Source organism: Candoia aspera, chromosome 2, assembly GCF_035149785.1.
Source record: "Candoia aspera isolate rCanAsp1 chromosome 2, rCanAsp1.hap2, whole genome shotgun sequence".
In the NCBI taxonomy this organism is placed as follows: domain Eukaryota; kingdom Metazoa; phylum Chordata; class Lepidosauria; order Squamata; family Boidae; genus Candoia; species Candoia aspera.
This window is the reverse complement of record NC_086154.1, coordinates 54,079,584-54,101,762: the sequence shown is the minus strand read 5'-3', so window position 1 is coordinate 54,101,762 and position 22,179 is coordinate 54,079,584. Positions and strand designations below refer to the sequence as shown.

Below are 22,179 nucleotides of genomic sequence, written 5' to 3'. Positions count from 1 at the left end.
GAAACTGATTGTTAGAGCATTCTAAAAAGAACCCTGTTCAATATTATGTGAAACAGGATACTTTCCCTTTGTTTCAGCATGCCTTGCTTACTGGCTTCTCTCCAGAATGGAATATAATTAAAGTATAATAATAGGAGAGACTAGAAGAGGGAAGTGTAATTCTCTAATGGTGATGTTACATTACCAGGCACAAAGCTATATATTTAAGCATCTACTGCTTCTGCCCTGTTGTCTCGGTGACAACTCATGCAAGGGTTTGTGTTGCATAGAGCTCTATTCAAAACTTCCAGAGCATAGACATTTTTGGCATGAGCTGTGAGGATACACATTCACTCTAGGCCTGACCCCCACTAATCTCAGTTTTTCTTCACTTTCCACAATGGTACCTTATTTGTTTGCTTCTCTGGAGAGTTTTCCTTTTCTTTTCCATGAGACTTGTTCAAATTATTGCTTCTCCTCATACTAGTTTCTTCCTTCCTCTGAGAAAGCTGCAGTTGCCTCACTCCATGTAACCTTAAAAGCCTGCGTCCACAGATAGTAATGCAAATTCCCTCTGAAGTAGGCAAAATCTCTTTTATGCCTGGGTAAGGAGCGTTTTGTAGATTGCTGTAAATATGGCCATCAAAGTGGTATCATCTGCATATCTGAGATTGTTAACATTTCTTCCAGCAATTTTAACTCCAGCCTTGGATTCCTCAAGCCCAGCATGTCGCATGATGTGTTCTGCGTACAAGTTGAATAGGTAGGGTGAGAGTATACAGCCCTGCCGTACTCCTTTCCCAATCTTAAACCAGTCCGTTGTTCCGTGGTCTGTTCTTACTGTTGCTACTTGGTCGTTATACAGATTCTTCAGGAGGCATAGAAAATGACTTGGTATCCCCATACCACTAAGAGCTTGCCACAATTTGTTATGGTCCACACAGTCAAAGGCTTTAGAATAGTCAATAAAACAGAAATAGATGTTTTTCTGAAACTCCCTGGCTTTTTCCATTATCCAGCAGATATTGGCAATTTGGTCCCTAGTTCCTCTGCCTTTTCTAAACCCAGCTTGTACATCTGGCAAATCTCGCTCCATGAATTGCTGAAGTCTACCTTGCAGGATCTTGAGCATTATCTTACTGGCATGTGAAATGAGTGCCGCTGTTCGATAGTTTGAACATTCTTTAGTGTTTCCCTTTTTTGGTATGGGGATATAAGTTGATTTTTTTCCAGTCTGATGGCCATTCTTGTGTTTTCCAAATTTGCTGGCATATAGCATGCATTACCTTGACAGCATCATCTTGCAAGATTTTGAACAGTTCAGCTGGGATGCCATCGTCTCCTGCTGCCTTGTTATTAGCAATGCTTCTTAAGGCCCATTCAACTTCACTCTTCAGGATGTCTGGCTCTAGCTCACTGACCACACCGTCAAACCTATCCCCAATATTGTTATCCTTCCTATACAGGTCTTCTGTATATTCTTGCCACCTTTTCTTGATCTCTTCTTCTTCTGTTCGGTCCTTGCCATCTTTGTTTTTGATCATTCCCATTTTTGCCTGGAATTTACCTCTGATGTTTCTAATTTTCTGGAAGAGGTCTCTTGTCCTTCCTATTCTACTGTCTTCTTCCACTTCCGCGCATTGCTTGTTTAAAAACAGTTCCTTATCTCTTCTGGCTAGCCTCTGGAATTTTGCATTTAATTGGGCATATCTCCCCCTATCACTGTTGCCTTTTGCTTTCCTTCTTTCTTGGGCTACTTCTAGTGTCTCAGCAGACAGCCACTTTGCCTTCTTGGTTTTCTCTTCTTTGGGATGTATTTTGTTGCCGCCTCCTGAACAATGTTGCGAACTTCTGTCCATAGTTCTTCCGGGACCCTATCTACTAAGCCCAGTCCCTTAAATCGATTCTTCACCTCCACTGCATATTCCTTAGGAATATTAGTGAGCTCATATCTAGCTGATCTGTGGGTCTTCCCTAATCTCTTTAGTCTGATCCTAAATTGTGCAAGAAGAAGTTTGTGATCTGAACTACAGTCAGCTCCAGGTCTTGTTTTTACCGACTGTATAGATGTCCGCCACCTTTGGCTGCAAAGGATGTAGTCAATCTGATTTCGGTGTTGTCCATCTGGTGAAGTCCATGTATAAAGCCGTCTCTTAGGTTGTTGGAAGAGAGTGTTTGTTATGCAGAGTGAGTTGTCTTGGCAAAATTCTATCAGCCTATGTCCTTCGTTTTGTTCTCCCAGGTCATGCTTGCTTGTAATTCCAGGTGTCATTTGACTGCCCACCTTAGCATTCCAGTCTCCTGTGATGAAAATGACATCTCTTTTAGGCATGTTGTCCAGTAGGTGCTGCAGATCCTCATAGAACTGCTCTACTTCAGCTTCTTCAGCATCTGTGGTTGGGGCATATATTTGGATCACTGTGATGTTAGATGGCTTGCCCTGAATTCAAATTGAGATCATTCTATCGTTTTTTGGATTTTATCCAAGCACTGCTTTAGCCACTTGACTATTAATTATGAAGGCTACTCCATTTCTTCTGTGGTCCTCTTTTCCACATTGTAGATCTGGTGGTCATTTGATGTGAAGTGGCCCATTCCAGTCCATTTCAGTTCACTGATGCCCAGAATGTCTATCTTGAATCTTGACATCTCACCAATAACCACATCCAATTTGCCCTGGCTCATAGATCTTACATTCCAGGTTCCAATGGCATGTTGATCCTTAGAACATCGGATTCACCGTTCACCACCAGCACTGTCGACCGCTAGTCGTCCTTTCGGCTTTGAGCTAGCTGCGTCATCACATCTGGGGCTAGTTGAACTCATCCTCTGTTCCTCCCCAGTAGCATTTTGACCATCTTCCGACCCGGTGGTCTCATCTTCCGATGGTATACCAACATATCTCTGGTTGTACTGATCCATTTAGTTTTCACGGCAAGAATACTGGGGTGGGCTGCCATTACCTTCCCCAGGGATCGCATTTAGTCTGAGCTCTCTCTCATGACCTTCCCGTCTTGGGTGGCCCTTCACGGTTTAGCTCATGGCATCATTGAGGTGCTCAAGCTCCAGCACCACGACAAGGTAACGATCCTTTGCTGAAGCTTTATAAAATAGGCCCATCAAAACCACTCTTCATGTTAAGAGAGATTCTTTGGGAACAGAGATTAAAGGCCACTAGCTCCCAACTGCAAAGGTGTCCATTTGTCAGTACCATTAACTTAAAACTCAGCCATCCTCAGACATTGCTAAGGCTACTTCTCCATTTGTGAACTATTTGGCTGATCAGGGTTGCAGGGTCTTTGCCTTCAACAGTGGGAACATCCCTAGATCTCTGGCCATCTAAGATTCCTGAAGTTAAATTTAGGATTGAGGCTCTACCTTTTGATAGTGATGGTCTGCTTAATATTACCACTGATACTTTTTGCAGGAGACAAAAGCTGCACACCGTGACTCATAAACAGCATCTTCAGCAACTATGGAACTTTCTTTTTGGTCCCACCTATGATCCCAAACTGATTTGATTATCAGGAACACGTTTCCTTAGCAGGTCAAGTCATCATTTCCATTTTTTGGAGTTGTTTGTTCCAGAGGCCTTAGCAGCACCTTTGATTCAAGCTCTTGCTTCCTCTACAGGGATGGGCTACTCTATTTACTGATGTTTGGGCTACCATCAATATAGATTTTGATCTCTGTTGTTACTTGTTGCTATCATATCCATTTTTATTAAGGGTTTTATTAAACTCTTCTAAATTGTCTCAACTCCAGCACTGCAATAGTAAAGTAAGAGTTTTTCACTCATCTGTTCAGGCCAGCCTCACTCAACCAGGACAGTGTAGGGTGATTCAATAGTGATTGCTTTCACCTGTATTAACTGCTACCACCTCCTTTCCATTCACCTTTCAACTGGGAATATAAGACCAAATCCCTTTCTGTTATTTGAAAAGTACAAGCAAAGTTTAAGGCAGAAACTTAGTCAATCTACAGACGTCGAAGTTTTCTGAATTTGTCACCAGATTACCACTCCCAAAACACAAACTGGCATCAAAAAATTCAGTATAAAATAATATTTTCTTTATTGGTAAATAGTAGTAATGTTTACATAGGGGCGAGGCATTAGAAATCCTCTCTTGTTTTCTTCTGTAAAAAAGGTAAAGGTTTCCCTTGACGTAAAGTCCAGTCGTGTCCGACTCTAGGGGGCGGTGCTCATCTCCGTTTCAAAGCCTTGGAGCCGGCGTCCATAGGACACTTCCGGGTCATGTGGCCAGCATGACTCACGGAACGCCGTTACCTTCCCGCCGAAGCGGTACCAATTAATCTACTCACATTTGCATGTTTTCGAACTGCTTGGTGTGCAGGAGCTGGGACGAGCAACGGGAGCTCACCCCGCCGCGCGGTTTCGAACCGCCGACCTTCCGATCAGCAGCTCAGCGGTTTAACCCGCAGCGCCACCGCTGTAGTGTCACCTATATATGGATACTTGCAGAAATTTGTTAGTCCCCTTGATAAAAAACATTCTGAATGTGCCTGACAGTATTTATGTGAAATATTTACTCAGAGATAAGGATCTAAACATTACTTGGCAAGTGGCAAAATTCTGCTTAACAAGTTGCCAAAAATGGAGATCCTTTAATATGCATCAGATGTAGTTAACAAATATTTTAGGTTCTATTCTGTTCCTGGAAGCCTAATAGTGGCACTAACTTGCAATTTTAACAAAGAATTCGATGAACTGTGTGATTAATCAATAGTTCTAATTTTAAATATTTTAGTTACTCAAATTTTTAGTAGTATAAGGCACTGTATAGGTATAGTATGTTATCAAATGTGTAGGTCAGCTTTTGGGGGATCTGAACATTAGGCAGCATAGGAGTGTAATACTGAGTTAATACAAAGTTGCATAATAACTTATCACATTGGATATAAGCATTTTAGTTCTGTCCTGTTTTTCCTTATCATCTCACTATTTGTATGTACTTTGTATTTTATTTATTGTCCTTTTATAGAGAATCTTAATTTTTATTTGGGATTCATATTTTTAGTTGTAAAAATGTTTACTGTGTTGGTCAGTGATTCATTCATACATTAGAAAACAAACAACAGCAAAGGTAAGTTGGATTGTCATTAGGTTCATGAAAAGGCTTAGGATTCAGGAGTGAATGTAGACAAAGAAACAGTACATAGATTCATCCAAGAAGATACTAAATCTCAGAAAAGACAACCAGAAAAGAATTGGTCAAAACTTATGAACTCTAGTTACTTATGGCTCTTAGAAGTCTGCATGTGTTTGATTCCATCCTGAGTCCTGGAAATTCTCATTCCATATAAAGCCAGCGTGGGCCCCGCTTTTCCCTTTCCTTGAGAAACAAAAGTATCCACCAAATTCCTCCCTTATCATTTATGCATCTTCTATCTTGCTAGAGGTAGAGGGGATTAATCCAAATGTCCTGGGTATGCTGCTAATCCAGTAGAAATCTCTGCTGGTTACAAGGAAGTATGCCTCTTACTTAAAAATAATCTATTGAGCTGGTTTCCCAGGTGGAGATACTTGTGGGTTTATTTGAGATACCTTGCTATACCTCAGAACAGAAGTTATCAGTTCTTTTATAATATTTCAGTGGTAGAGTGGTACAGTACTCATAAATACTAGAGGTAATCTTATGGATCAAGTGACAGAAAATAGATCAGTACTACACCCAGGAAGGACACATACTTTATTAAAAAGCAGATCCTAAAAGAGAATTTTAAAATACTAGTGTTCGTGACTGAATAATTTTTAAGAAGCTTTAATTATTTGGGGTTGGTTTGAAGGAAAGATATCTACACTGGCTGTTCAGATGCATTGTAGCACATTATATCTAACTATTAGTATAACTAATGGGAATTGGAGTTCATCAACATGTGGAAGCCAATAGGGTTGCCATGCTTAGAGTCTAGGACATAATAAATTAAGGATTGATTTTAAATGTTCCAACTGTTGCAGGAAAGTAAATAAAAAATCAGTATTGTAGTAGTGCTTCCACATAGAGATCCCCTATTCTGAACTGGTATGCCCCTGTATTAAATATTGATGCTACAAAGTATAAGATATCTGAACAGTCTAATTATATCAAGGTCTTGTCCCAGGGCTGTTGCGGTCTGGATGGGGAAGTGCAAACTCAGGCTTCACCCTAGCAAAACTGAGTTGCTGTGGATGTTGGGGCCATCTGGGTCTGGAGACTTCCTATTATTATTATTATTATTATTATTTAATATAGGTGCCCACTCCAATTCTGGATGGGTTCAGATTAACCCTAAACTTTGTTGGTGTGTGTTATTGGCACACATGCAGAGTATCCGAAAGCGTTTTAGCAGTTGAGACCATTAACAACTTCAGGTGTTTCAGTAATTCAGTTGTAGTTATTTATGCAGGTATACACTGTATACAGTTCTCTTCCAGCTCCCTGGAAGGGCTGTAAATCTTTACAACAGCTACAAGCAAATAGTTTTCAGCGACAATCAAAAAGTTCTCAGACTCTTTACCATATGTCTTGAAGAACCTCCCACAGATTCTTTCCCGTAGTCAGCATATACAGGAATGGCTGCAAAAATGCCTTTACACAAGTAACACCTCTACATACCGGAACAAACCAACATACCGATGGATAACTGCTTTTATACCTGATTCACTGTGAGTCAACAGCCACCTTTTCTTTCTAATCGGGAGCTCCTGATTCCTGCCCTTGGAGTGTGCAGGTGCTTAACTGCTTTGTGACTTCCCCTGGCAAGCATAATACACCAACAAACTTGCCCATGAAGCAGTGCCATCTGATGGGACTCTGGAAGTGGGCTTTCTCTGAAATATTATCTCCTCAAAGATTCAGACAACCCCCATTTGAACATCCCTGCTTTCTTTTAAACAAGTCCTAAAGACCTGGCTCTTTCCCCAGGCTTTGGGCCAGAGTGAGTGGGTGGCTCCTTTGAGGATGTGATTGTGTTGGGAGAGTGTGAGATTGTTTACATGGGGTTAACCATCATTCTGATTGACTTGTTTTCATACTTTGTTTTTATTTTTGTATGGACTTGGGTGTTTTCATAAATATGAGGTATGAATAAATCAGTCAATAAATATTGGCTGTGGTAATTACTTTGGACAGGGTCATGCCCCCTCTAAAAGAGGTAACTTGTGTCTTGGTGGTTCTCCTGAATTCTTGGGTCCTGCTCAAGCAGCAGGCAGAAGCCCTGGGTAGGGAAGCCTTTGCCCAGCTTTGGATGGTGCACCTGGACCAGAATGACCTGCAGTCAGTGACTTGATCACCACCTGATGAGACTACTGCAACATGCTGTAAATGGGGCTGCTTCTAGAAACAACTTGGAAGTGGTAACTGATACCAAAAGTAGTAGCTAAACTAGGATATTGGCAGATCAGTCTGCCTGAACACCACCAGATGTAACACAAGTTTTAACATTTGTTCCAGTAAGCTTCCAGGTATAGTTCAAAAACCTGGTTTCTAAAATTTTGCAGCAGAGCATTTATTTATTTATTTATATTTCAAATTTTGTCACTGCCCATCCCACTTGAAGTGACTCTGGGCGGTTATTGCATTGTGATACATCTGGCAGAGCCTCATCAGAACTGAATCTGCCCACCTGGCCCAGTGATCTAGAGAGAACCTGCTGAGAACAACCCCTCTGAGAAGAGTATGGGGGAGGGGGTGGATTAAGTAGCAACCTATGTTGTAGCCCCCACCCATTGGAACACTCTCCTCTAGAGGTAAGTACAGCTCCTACTCTTGTTAGTTTTCTCACAATAACTGAAAGTGATTTTGATGTGTGGTTGGCCCCAGTGAGTGTGTGAAGGGTAGCACTATAGGAATTTCAGAAATTTTGGGTTGCTTGACAGAATGGAAAAGACACCAAATAATCTGTTCATGCAATCTTTTGAATTACTGTTGTCAGATGAGGCAATTGCTAGCTTGCAAATTATATATCAACAGAAGGAGTATATAATGATCCTCCTATCTTTGTATTTAAGTTGACAATCTTAAATCTTTAGCGATTTAATGATTAGTGTATAGTTAAGTAAACCAACCTTTTTGGATGAAGTTCTTAACTTTGCCACAGAGCATTACCACTTCCTCTTTTCTTTTGTTGAGTTTCTTCATTTCTGGAAAAGCCACATTTCTTCTGATTCCAATTTTCTAAATGGCACACAATTCTAGTTTTCCTGCCAACAGTTTATTTCACATGTGGATAATGCCAGTATTTTCTGCTCACATATGTGAAATGCATTTGGCCCATGGTACATAAGGGGTGGGGGTAGGGATGTATGAGTTTTATTTTTTAAAATGCTGCCATTGAAAGGTAAACAATTAATAACTTTTGTTCAGCAAGCAATTAAGATTTTAAATCTTACTGGCATGTACTATGCTGACTTTAAAGATGCAAGTGTCCCTGGTTATGAAGTATTTTCATACTAAGTTATAGATTATTCCTGGAGAAGTAAAGTATCATGTGATAATGCATCACAGTCTGTAAAACTACACAACCTAGAGAGCCAAAGAAAGGAAGAAATTCAACTGTCACAAAGTCACTTTCCAAATTAGAAGTATATTACTTCCCTCCAACAAAAGAGAAGAACAAAAGTTATCTCTAAAAAGTCATCTCCTGCAACTGAATGGCTTTTCAGGTTTGAAGGCAATGTTTGAAATATGTTATCTTTTAAAAATGATACACTTTTATAGATTGTTCAAAATGTAGAGCGATATCAAGCCAATACTCAGAGAAAAAGTTAATCACAATGATGTTTTAAGTGAAATATAAACAGAAGCAACATGACAAAATAAGTAATTGGCATAAGTATCAATGATACTTCCCATTGTCTACATGAAGATCTATGTCAGGGTTCCCAAGGCTGCACTGACTTGGTTAGTTCACCACTCTTAAAAGATTTGGTTTTGCTCTAACAGTTAGTCGCAATGGTGATTGATTTATTGATTATGTATCATCAAGTTAGTGTTGATTCTTAGCAACATATAGATAGATTTTCTCCATGACAATCTGTCCCTAACCTGGATCTTCCAATGATGGACTGTAACTTGAGTCCATCCAACTTGCTGTTAGTCATCTTCTCTTTCCTTCCACCTTTCCCAGCATCAGAGCCTTCTCCAGGGAGCTAGGACTTTGCATAATGTGTCCGAAATAAGTGAGAACTCTGTGTTGATTTGTTCAGTGATCCATGTATTTGTTTTCTTGGCTGTCCATGGTATTCTCAGGAGTTTCCTCTAACATCAAATTTCAATAGATTTACTTTGTCCAGATTTAATCCTTTCTCTTTAATAAAAGCGTTTTTGATGGAAACAAAGGCAGTTATGAAACAAAGGCAATGGTTTATGACACCTTTTAGAGGAACATTTGTTATTGCTTCAGTTTTGGATTAAGTATTCCTCCCCAACCTCCTTTTTAGTGTATATTTAATTCTGAATATCATTCAGGCCAATCACTTGTTGTCCTTGATCTGATGAACTGATGAAAAGCTTTGAACTGGATAAAGTCAGAGGGCCCAAGGAGATATACTGTATTCTTGAGTACAAATCTCTGCCCAGTCTATGGCCCTAGCAAAAGGAGCTGCAGACACACTGGTGTTCAGTATCCAGTTTAAGCCCTCTCATGTTTAACTGAACACCTGAAGAAAGCCACAGAGAAATCATCTCCCTTGCTTTTGCATATGCTTGGAAGAATCAATATTCAGATATTGCTTTAATGTATAAAAGCAGTATGCATGTATGCAGAGTAGGAATGATGAGAATTATACTCAGAGTCTTTGGGAGAATAACAGATTAGAGAAGATACCTCACTGCATTCATATTGTTATTTTTACTTTGGAAGATTTTAAAAATATTATCTGTGTCAGAGTCAAGCCAGCCTCTGACTCAGAAAGCAAAACTCCTTCTGAGTCAGAGGAGGAAATAGAAACTTACCGGGCTGAAATCGGGAAAACAAAACCAGAAGATGAGCCAGCAGCATGGAAAGATTCCAAGGTGCTGATTGGCCAGGATTCGGTGGAGGATTTGAATCCTCCAATCAGTGCACGCCAACGATGGGCAGAAAAGCGCGCAAAGGAGAAGGCAGCCTGACTGGCTGCAGAAGGGTCCAGGCGCATGAAGGATCAGGATAAAAGGCAGACGCACAAAGAGCGAGCTGCCAGAGACAACCGATCCCTCAAGCCTGCAGCTTCAGCAGAAGAGTCCCTACCTGCATCAGAGACAGCATCTGTTGCTGAAGAGGAATCAGTGCCGCTCTGAAGAGGACTTGTATCCTGCCTCTGCTGCCATCGAGGATTCTGTATCTACCGTGCCCAGCAATCTCAGCCTTGCATCCAGCCTTGACATTCCGCCATCTTCCGTGCAGCTTCCTTGTGCCTGTGATCTTCAGCCCCATGGCTTGCCTTCGGTGCAGTCCAGCTGTGCTTCGGGTGTGTTCCAGAATTTGCTAGATCATAACCTAATCATCTATCTTGACAACATTTTAATCTTCTCCTCCTCCCTGTCAGAACCTTATCAGGATGTACATGCAGCATTGCAGCGGCTTTGGGGGAATCATTTATATGCCAAATTGGAGAAATGTCAGTTCGCCAAAGATACCATAGATTTCTTAGGACATCGAATCTCTCGTGCTGGTTTAGCAATGGAACCAGGGAAAGTTGAGGCCTTGCTCAGGAAGAGATCCTGATTCCATTGGGGCAACATTGAAGAACAGCACATACTCTTCTTTTTTTGTTACTTGTGGAAGAGTTTCTTTCGAGACTTCCTACATCATTTTAATTCCTAATATGGTTTGTCTGATTTTGGCTTAATGTTATGCATGAACCAGGCTATTATTGATTGTTCAATAAACCATAATTAGATAGGTATAATATGCCTGTGACACAATGCAACAACCTAGCCACTCTCCGTTCTTCCATTCCGTTCACTCCACCTTCTTTTGAGGATCCTTTCTTTGACCTAATGGTCATTCCTCTAGCCAACGTTGTCCTAATTCTAGGAAAGCTCAACTTCTGTCACCTTTCAACATCTATTTGTGGTCCAGTTCTTCAGCTTTGATTGGACACCATAGATGAACCCCTTTAATTGGTGAGCAGCTTGAGGTTATAACAGGTTCTGGAGGTTCTGGAGGAAAAAAATCTGGGTAGTTCTCACTGTAGTGTATGGATTCTGGGGAAAACGATATTTTATGAACTGTTTTCTGCTGAAGTTAGAACAAGCATTTAATTTTATAGTAAGCTAAAGGAATTCTTATATATTGCTGAATAAAGGTAAAATGATGTAGTATATTAGTCTCCAATTTAGTAGATTACGTTTAAGGTCCTGTTCTTTACTGTTTTCCTGAACTTTGTCTGGTGGTTGATGTCTGGCATGGATAATTTTCTATTATTGTCCCATAGCAGTCAAGAATTTCTTTTGAAGACTTAAGACTGTCCATCTATCCATACTTTATATTCTCAGACATTGACCAATAAACTGCCTTCTGCACTGAAGTACTGGTTCTAGCTCATCTCCTGGAATGTAGATCACTGATTTCAAAACAGATTTTGGAAGCCACTGCATCTAAATGTTCATGACTTTAGGCTACCAGGCATTACAATTAACCCAAGGATAAACTCATTTCAAAAAGCATTCCATTTTGCCTTCAGAGAGAATGTCTTCAAAGTCAATGCATTTCTAAGACTGAAACTAAACAGGTCTAGTCTGTAAGTTGCTATGACAGTAAGGGATGGGAATTTGGCATGAACATAAAAGAGCAGATAGCATAAGTGTGGTAAGTGGTGTACAACTTTGCTTACTCATTAAGGCTTTCAAATTCCATGTTTAGTTGTGCTGATCATGGCCTCTTTTAGGAATGATGGATATATTTTCTCAAGGATGCACATTCAATTTTAAAAGATAGCGATGGCACATTTATTTGAGAAAATTGCTCAGATTTTGTTCTGTGGTCCTAATGTAATAAAAGCGTCTCAATTTTTTCACTAAAAATGAAAGGTTGAACAAATTTTAAATACATAAATAATATTGATAAACAGATGGACTACTATTGAGAGTGGCTTGATTATGGTAGTGCTATCTGCTGAGATGCTTTTATCTGGTGATACAAACATTTGGTCACTTATTAAGATTTAATGTTGCTGATTTTTCTCCATATAATTTCTTCTTTGGAAAATGGCTTTGTGTGAAATGGCCTAGGGGAAAGATGAAAGTACAAAGGAAAAAAATGGAAGAGATAATAGACCAAAATATGGAGCTGAATGGACAACATGTATGAGAAAGATGAGAATAATGCAATAAGGATTTTGCCTAGAAGATAGGAGATAGACACCAACGAAGAGAATTCAGGTTACCAGGAAACTTGTTACTGCACTTGAAATCAGGATTTTTACTGAAGCATTTAAAAAGGGGGAAAATGATCTAAAAGTAATTAGAAGTAGTCAAGCCACTCTCAATAGTAGTCCATCTGTAATTATGAACTAATAGAATCCTTTCTTTTAATTTGTATTTATTTATTTGTGGGATTTATAGGGCCACCCAACTCAAACAGTGTGACTCTGGACTGTGTACCACAAAAACAAGCAATAGAAAAAATAACCACATCACCTTTTAAAAAATCCAATATGTAAAATATAAAATGCTGACCAAACACAATAATACTTACGGTATGAAATATTGTGTATATTACATGCTGTCCTGGTATAATGCATTTTATTTCAATTTGACTAAACTATTCTGTGGTTATGTTGAGCTTAGGTGTTTCAAATGTAATCATAGGACAGTTAAGTCTTTGTTTTGAAATGCACAGCTGGAAAACCTGGTATTAGAATCAGAGCATTAGATAAAATTGGCTTCTGGCATTTTGCTAACTTTTCTGTAAATTATAAATAAAATAGTTATGTTGAGCAAGGCATCTTATTTTCTTTTTAAAAGATATGGGAGGAGAATAATGTTAAATAAGAGAACCAGAGAATGGAAGGTCTAGAAGTGTGCAGTTCTAAAGAGAACTGTTTGCATATAAAGACTTGAGTTACAGGCTATCAACAATTTAGATCTTGTCTTTTCCCTTTAAGTCATGGTGTCTGAATAGGAGATGATCAGCAACCAAGTCAATGGAGGCATTTGCTGTATTCCAACACAGAGCTTTTATCACTTCATTTGGTATAATGGCGCTATTCATATAGGATACTTGTAACAGGGGGCACTTTTATTTATTTAAATAGTTATACCCTACTTTCCTACTTAAAATAAATCCCAAAGAGATTTATACTAGAAAAACCCAAGTACGGGAAATCTTATGTCATCAGGAAATAAACTGTACCCAAATACTAGCTCCTCCTCCACACCCTTCTGAAGAAAGCACCCTTGCCCAAAATTGATTAGAAATGCTGAAAGAATAAAATACGATTGATAGAATTTTACATTTTTTATAGAATTATTGAAGCACTTTGAGTTTCAGTCCTTAGCATTTCCAAAGAGCACAATAAAGATTCTTATGACACAAAAAAACAGAAGTTCTTATCCAAATCCTGTTTCCTCCACACTAAGTGTGTGTAGCAGGATTTCCTACTTTATTTCTTTCCACTGCCTTAAAGGAGAAATGCATTTCCAAGGCTTAAAATCTGAAGATGTTTTTCTTGCATGTTTCCTTTATCCAGAGCTTTTTAATTAAATCTGTTGGATATCACTGATATTTGGATCAGAAATTCACATTCCCTTCTCCTTAAATCTTGTTCTTTTCCCCTGCATTTTATTCATGCTGTTTGGCCTTCACTTTAATTAAATTAAATAACATCCCAGGCAGTGAATTTAATTTAATTATGCATTGCAAAAAGAAACAGTTCATGTGCCTGTTCTTTATTCTTTCCTTTATTAGTTTTCTATTTCAAATTTTGAAATGGCTGTACTACTATGATTCATTTCTGATTAAAACGAAGTTTTAGAAAAAGTGATTATTATAAGGCAATTTCCCTTGAAGTGACTGAAAAGATGACATGAAAATCATTTGAAGATCATTCTGTTTTGTGTTCTGTGAAAGATGGGTGAGATTCAAATTCAGGAGTAAGTGTTGAAGCAAGTAGAGGAAGCCTTTCCATCTGCCTATCTATCTGTCTGTCACCTATATATCATTATGCACACATAGTGTATGAGGGAACACTTGAGGTTGGTGAGTAGTCAACATTCACCATATTTAAGCAACATGATACCCAAATAAATGAACACGGGCAATTTTTCAGGGAACACTTTTTTGTCCACTCATTTGGTTCTTGGATATAAGAAAGTTCTTACAGGTTGGTCGCTTTCTAAAACCTGTCCTATTGCAATAGTAGCAGGCTTGTCAAAACATCACTTCCAGCTTCTGAGAACATTAGAAGAAGATGAGTTCCAACTTTCTGCCCCCGTTCATGCATTCTGATACTTCCTTTCATTCTTTATTCACTGTACACTAAAGTTTACGGCAACAGCTACCTCCAAACTGGACAGCTGTAGTTTAAGTAAACTTGTCTTCAGAACCTTCAACCTAGTGAATGCTGGTCACTAGTCTGCAACGATGCAAAGTTATATACATCTCTCATGGACCAGTATTAATGACTAGGGATACTAAAGGCTTTCACTGCATCTGTTAAAAGATACAAATCAAAACCTACTTGCACTTCCCAAAATAATACATGTATATTCTTTATAATTGATAGTATGGTCTTTGCCATCTGTCCAGACAAGAAGGCAATAGTACCCTCCCTGGGAATGGATTTTAAGAATTTGGTCACTGCTTTGCAAAAGTCATCTTAATCAGAACTAGTTTAAGCTCTGTAAGGCAAGATCTAGCACTTTCACCGCTTCACATCAATACTTCATAGTCAGCCTGACTAAGCATGGCTGGGTCCTGAGGCACCGTAAATGGAACTCTACTCTTAAAATATTCCTGGTAGGGAGGGAGGAGAGTTTTAGTTGTTGATGATGCTTTCTGAACTCTGCTCCATTGGAATAATGCATATTCAGAGAAGCATGAGAGGTACCATTGGGACCTTTAGGGGGAGGAAGAATTGTTAAAAACGTTCTCTCCCTCTTTTGCCAAGAGAGTCCTTTGATAGATCAAAGCCTGTCTCGTAAGGAGAAGGAGTCTCAATTTTGGAAGGGGAATTTATATGTGACTCAATTAAAATAAAGCAATAAGCTGAAAGATGTTTAAACTCTTAATTAAGGCATGGCATTATATTTGTATTATGTTTAGAAAAGTATCAGTAGCTCCTTGTTAATAACCTATTAAGCAGTTCAAAGTAGCTAACATAGTAGGTTACATTTAAAAACAATTCAAATTGCCTATTTTAAATGACATGAGATGGAAAATGAACATTTCATTCACTGAAATCCAGTGAAACATAGCTACTTCTACTGCTACTTCTGTTCAAACGTCGAACAGCGATTTAGCATTACCATGAAGTGGAAGATGTACATAGTTTTGGTCCCTTCAAGTGCATCAAGCAACACCCTGTTTCAGGAAACAACACCCACTATTGTTCCCAGGCCATTATTTGCATTAGCTAATCCGATTTAAAAATTGCAGCCTGTCAGAATTATACCCTTCTGCTAGAGAGGTATAGTTTCAAATTTGTAGGTTCATATGTACAGTTACAATTTATCATCTGGAATGTGCCTTCTTCAGCCTGGTATGCCCTGGACACTCAATTCTGTGTTTCTTATCTGATCAGCAGGGTGCACCCTTACTCTGGAGTTAAATTGCTTACTATAATATTAGTGTGTGTGTGTGTGTGTCAAATTAGCTTTGATTAATATTTGAAAGAGTTGCTTTTGTAGGTTGCTTTTTTCTCCTCTTTAACTTATAAAATAAAAATGAAAAAATGATCAGGCTCTGCATTTCCTCTTTTTGCTGCTGTTAACTTTTAGAAACTAAAGTCTTTGGCTTTAGGGAAAGGAAGTATATTGTTTGAATTATTTGTGTGTGTGTGTGTGTGTGTGTATGTGTGAAGCTATCACTATATATGAATATATGTTCTAATATATTAACATCTGCCTGATCAAATTTGGAAAAGTACGGTTCAGTTGTTATAAAATGCATATTTCTGACAGCTAGGGCCTGGATATCTGACAGAGTATCTTCTCCAGTATGTTGCGGTTTGTTAGTTAAGATTAAACAGCGTATTTTGAGAGACCACATCTTCAAAGGATATGCTGTGTACAACACAGGAGAGGACACAGTGCAAATGTTTGAGCTGTTGAGTTCATCTTTACTTGTCTCTGAGCTACTTGTCTTTAAAGTGACAGGCAGACCTTGGAAATACTGCGGGTTCAGTTCCAGACCACCTCAATAAAGTGAATGTCGCAATAAAGCGAGTCACACAAATTTTTTGGTTTCCCAGTGCATATAAAAGTTATGTTTACACTATACTGCAGTCTATTAAGTGTGCAACAGCATTATGTCTAAAAAACCAATGTACATACCTTAATTAAAAAATACTTCATTGCTAAAAAATGCTAATCTGAATGAGAAAATGGAATCAATAGACTTGCTTGACACAGGGTTGCCACAAACCTTCAATTTGTTAAAAAGAAAACCCACAATATTTGTGAAGCGCAATAAAGCACAATAAAATGCGGTATGCCTGTATTTTAATATTTTAAAAAGTTTTTAGAGTGTTTATTATATTGGTATTGTTTAATTATTTGATTCCTTAGCAATTCCTACTTTGGAGTTACGTTTAATAATGAAAAAGCTGGCTAGAAAATTTAAAACTAAATATGAATAAGCTATATAACATTGAAAACTAATATAACCCAGGCTGTGAGCTTCGAAGTTCCTGACTGAAATTGCAGTTGAGCAGTACTGTAAACTCACCATCTGATCTTACCCAAGTCATTGTTTTTTCTGTCTATCTCTTTCCCATTCAGTTTTGGAAATAATATAATACTAATATACCTGCCAGGGCTTTTAGTTAAAATTTAGACTACATTTCCTGACTGTCATTAATTACTTGCAAGAAATTGTATGAATTTGAGCAGGAAGAATGGTAATCAAAATGGATCCAAGTTTAAACACAATTGGCAGAGGCTGTATTTTATACTTTTTAACTTTTTAATAGTTTCTGTTTTATAAAAATCTGTACTTTCTACATTGTTTTTAAAAAGCCCTATACATAATGAAATAGTAAAATTCCATAGTATGTGTTGTGTAAAAGAGTTGTTGTAATTTGAAATTATATATTTTTACTTCAGAAATATTTCTTCCCAACTGTAGAACTGCAGTTGTAGGCATTTTGTCATCTTTTCAGTAGAGCTAATCAGGGTTGCATTTAGAATTCTAGGACATAATCTGAGATGATGGAAATCAAAAACTTGGCAAATTAAATTACACATAATTTGTTCAGTGAGATCTGAGAAAAAGAGCTTATAAGGAAGGTATAACTTTAATTCTCCTCAAACATGTTCAAACAGGACTTCTGAGAATATTAAAACTGCAAACTGACCCACACCCACTGAAACATCTGCCAAGGCAGTGAAGTATAATTCATGAATTCTTTTTAGCTCTGTGTTTTTCTGTTAGACCTAAATTGGTTAATGTTAAATGGGAAATATAAAAAGTACAGTATTTTAATGAAATTATTGTGGGGGTAAAATTTTTACAGTTGACTGTTAAAATTATTTATTTAAGTTTCTGGCATTATTCAAACTAAATAATGGCAATTAATGGGTAGTTTATTCCTTTTATGCTGTTCCAACTGAAACAATTAAAATCTGATTCTAAAATACAAACCACTTCATTATACTTTCCAGTCTTTTTATACCAAAGGACAAAAAGAGCCCTGAAAAAGTGCTTCAACAAGACTGATTTTAAAATAGGCATTTCCAACTATTAAGCATTGTGTTATCTGAAGTTAATGGCTTAAAAAGAGGAAAGATAGTCCTTGCTTAATGACCACAATTGGGACCAGAATTTAGGTCACTAAGTGATGCGGTCTTTAAGCGAATCACGGGGTTCCCTATTGATTTAGCTTACTGGAAGTCGGCTGGGAAGCTCAAAAATGGCGATCATGTGACCGCGGGACACTACAACCATCATAAATGCGCAATGGTTGCCAAGTGCCCGAATCGTGATCACATGGCCGCAGGGACACTGCTACAGTTGTAAGCATGAGGAACAGTCATAAGTCAATTTTTTTCAGCACCATCATAACTCCAGACGGTTGCTAAATGAATGGTCGTTAAGCAAGGACTACCTGCAGTTCAAAGGTAAAGTCAGTGTTGTGCCTTCTTGCTATGTTCTTTTCCCTTCACATTTAAACATAAGTTGGACTTTGGCTAAGAGTAGAAGCTATGGGTTAATCCTTGCCCTGTACAAAGCTGTTGTGATCAAGTGGGCATTATTTAATTGTATTTTTAGTCTTCTTTGTACATTGCCTAAGTTATATGTGTAACAGAACAACAGATTATAGCCCAATGATTAAAATAAATTAGAAGTGGCCAATAATATTTGGTGGCCAGGACTGCAAGAACTAAACAGGATTGTGCAAGGGCGTTTAGCTAACCTGAGGAAATGTGGTGTGCTTTGATGTGTGGTGTGCTTTTTCTTATCAAGTGACTGAAATGCTATATCATAAACTCCTTTTCAAATTTTCCCAAGTTTTAAACACAACTACCATGTGAAATTGCATTCAGATTCTTTTGGTCTCACAGAACCTGTATCGTGGTTCTTTGAATAGAAACAAACCTTTCATGGTACTATGTAGCCAGAGGCATGTGTGATTCATGTAAAGAAGGATCGGGTCTTTGATCACACAACTGCAGCCACCATCTTGACTTTTTTGACTCCCCCCATGCCCCTGACTGTAGTATTGTGAATAACTGATGAATAAAATATAGATGGGTGTCAGTCCTGCTGTCCTTTCACATGCTAACCAAAGAGAGAGAAAAAAACACTACTTCACCTTCCTGTAAGAGAATAATTGTGCTGAACTTGTCTTGTAATTATTGCCAAAGCAATAGTGATTACATCAGGCTAAAATATAAAAAGGTAGAGGGAAAATAGTCTGAGATGAGATAAGCCTGTGCTTTGATTGGCTAGGAAAGTTTCTGTTCACACTTGTCCGGTACTTACGGCGGAGTTCTTCTCCTAGCCAAAAGCGTTTTCTCATGTTGATACTGGCAGTGCAACAACTCTGACTTTAAAATGTATGAAAGAACTACTTTTATCATTTCTAATATGTAGCCTGAAGCCAAAACAGACACAGCAATATTAAAAAACCATGTTCAGAAGGAAATTCCTACTACTCAGCCTTTGGGAATATGACTTCAATCACAAATACTGAAGCAATCCATTCTCATCGTGACACTGTTGATCTTCCAGCAAGTGTTCAGCTGCACTCTTCTTGCTTGTCACCTGATGGACATCCCCCCTTCCAGCATCAGTTCACTTGTTCACTCCCATATCCCGTGTGTTTGATCTAGTTCTGAAATAACAAATTTAGCCTTTATAGCCTACATGCTGTTACAGTGCCTGTGAAGAACTTAGCAGAATGTTTTGGACTAGAGAACCACTAATCACTTGCTTTCATCATTCTAGTTAAATGAGAAGACATATTTAACAGGTTCTGCTCGTGGAGCATCACGATTTTCATTTCAAAACTGTTTCTTTGTTTTTCTTTGTTTTTATTTTTTTGCTCTTTGGCCTAAAACCATTTAAGGATTTTTTTTAGGTTGATACATATCCACTGGAAAATGGTGATTTTGCAAGAAGTTTTACATTTCTATGAACCTAATTTTCTGATCTTTTCAGTTACGATAGGAACCTTTCTGTAGTAATGCAAGATTGGCTCATTCAGAACAGTCTTTCATATTAAAGTGATAAATATATAATCCTATTAATATAGGCTGTTCAGTCTCAATGCTTGATGGAGTGTGTCCTAAAAATATCTTTCTGCTAGTTTGGATGCCAAGAATCAAATTAAATTCCTCTTTAAATCTTTGGCTGCAAATGAACTGTTGCCACCATGGAGTCTCTGGAGACATGTTTTTGTGCTCCGTGGCTCAGAATCCTACTGTGACATAAAAATCATCCAAATGGAGAATTCTTGTACCAAAGATGTGGAAGGTAACAAAAAAAAAAAGTTCTATTGTGCTTTTGTTCTTTGTGCTGTTGTCAGTGTTTTTAAAGGCAAGGGGAGATCATTCATAGAAATCATAGCTACAGAACCAGTAAAACCTGCAACAAATTATTAAAATTTTTAATTGCCAAGAGAGCTCCAGGCAGTTTGAAAAGGATCCATGATGTGCTCTCTTTGGGATTGCAATTAACAACTCTTTCCTACACCTCTGAGATTTACCATGAGATGCAACATTCTGCTACAAGTAGTCCTCAACTTACAACCACAGTTGGGACTGGAATTTCCATTGTAAGTCATTGCAGTCATAAGTCAAGTCACCATGTGACTGGACCTGATTTTACAACCATTTTTGGCAGTTGTTAAGTGAATCACAGGTTGTTAAGTGAATCACAGGTTGTTAAGCAAATCACTGCAGTTGTTAAGCAAATCCAACACCCAATGGGTGTTTTTTGCTGGAAAATGGCAAAAAACGCCGCAAAACGCAGTCACGTGATCATGGAACACTGCAATCAGTCATAAATGCGAGCCAGTTGCCAAGTGCCTGGAATGTGATCATGTGACCATGAGGGGGGTGGTATGATATTTTGTAACACTCGGAAGTGCTTTACTGCGTGTAAAGCACCCATTCTGAGGCCTTCATAACTTTGGGCTATCGTTAAATGAATGGTTGTAAGTTGAGGACTACCTGTATATGATTTAAGGGGGTCACATTGTATGGAGAGGACTCTTGTTTTTTGGATATCTGATTCTAAGTTCTCACTCAGAAACTTTCTTAAAAAAAAAAACTTCCTCTTAATGCAACTGCCTGGACAAGTCACCGCAGTTTTCTTGGCAAGATTTCAGAAGTGGTTTGCCATTGCCTCCTTCCTAGGGCAGAGAGTGACTGGCCCAAGGTCACCTAGCTGGCTTCGTGCCTAAGGCAGGACTAGACCTCACAGACTCCCAGTTTCTAGCCTGATGCCTTAATGCACTGTATTAATAGAGATGGCCATTTCATGCCATTGTTCCCTCCAAAATGGTAGAAAGATCATGTTTATTGTTCGGCTGTGAAACTGTTAAAAATAAGCCATGCTAAATCCAACTCCATAGCAACTCTTACATAACTCTTACAGAGTTTACTCTCTGAGTAGCTGAACTGCTTGAAGTGTTTCAAGAGAAATTTAAGCCTCAATATAGGTAGTACGAGCTGGTAGAGTAGCTTATAATATCCATGCACTGTTAATTCATTGCTTTCATCCCCATATTGGATATTAACCTGAGGGAGTAATGTATTGCAATAGAGGTGACTCTTTTGCTCCTATAACCATGCTGACAGAGTAGCTTACAGCAGCTGCCAGCAGTATAAACCACTAGTATCAGTTCGTATCAGAGATGAGGCTGAGAATGCTTGACTCCCCTGCTCTTTGCAGGTCACACCAAAGGTAAATTGGTTTAAATCTCTAACAGTTTCCAGGCCAAATTTAGTATTCAGTTGTAAATCTCATAAATTGCCTTAAAAATTAAGTCTTTGGACTTTGTAATTACTTTGGAATTTCAAATTCATATACTATGCAGTAAGACATGTTAAATTAGGCAGTTTTGTCTTTAATCAAACTTTTTTTCAGCCACAATTAGAAAACACATATACATTAGGATCTCCCCCCTTTGGGGGGGAGATGGGCGGTGATAGAAATGTGAATAGTAAATAAATACATAAATATTAGTGCAACATTTTATTGTGGGGTCCCATTGCCACATGTAATACTAAATCACTGCTATGTCCATATGTCGTAGTTATTTGCAAGAAAGCCGCCTCATGGTAACATAGTAAATTATTGCAAAGAAACAGACTTTTGTACTCATTGGGGAGCACCAGTTGCCAAAGTGCACTCAGTTTTGCAATTAATGTTGTTCTTCATGTCAAATCTTGATTATGTAAGCTATGTTTTGCTCAGAAACTGATTTTTATCCCATCAGTTGGAAATTACTTTTTCTCAGTGGATTTATATAGCCAGAAGCTTCACTTACTTTAATAGAATTTCCTGCAATTTTTCATCAGAATACAGATTATAAATCAGTTTTTGCAA

The 22,179-nt window shown here is 38.3% G+C and overlaps 1 protein-coding gene across 1 annotated transcript in view; it reads left to right on the top strand.

Moving 5' to 3' along the window:
* ATG7 (autophagy related 7) overlaps nt 1-22,179 on the top strand; it is a 116,871-nt gene that overhangs the window by 81,006 nt on the left and 13,686 nt on the right. The window lies entirely within an intron of this gene.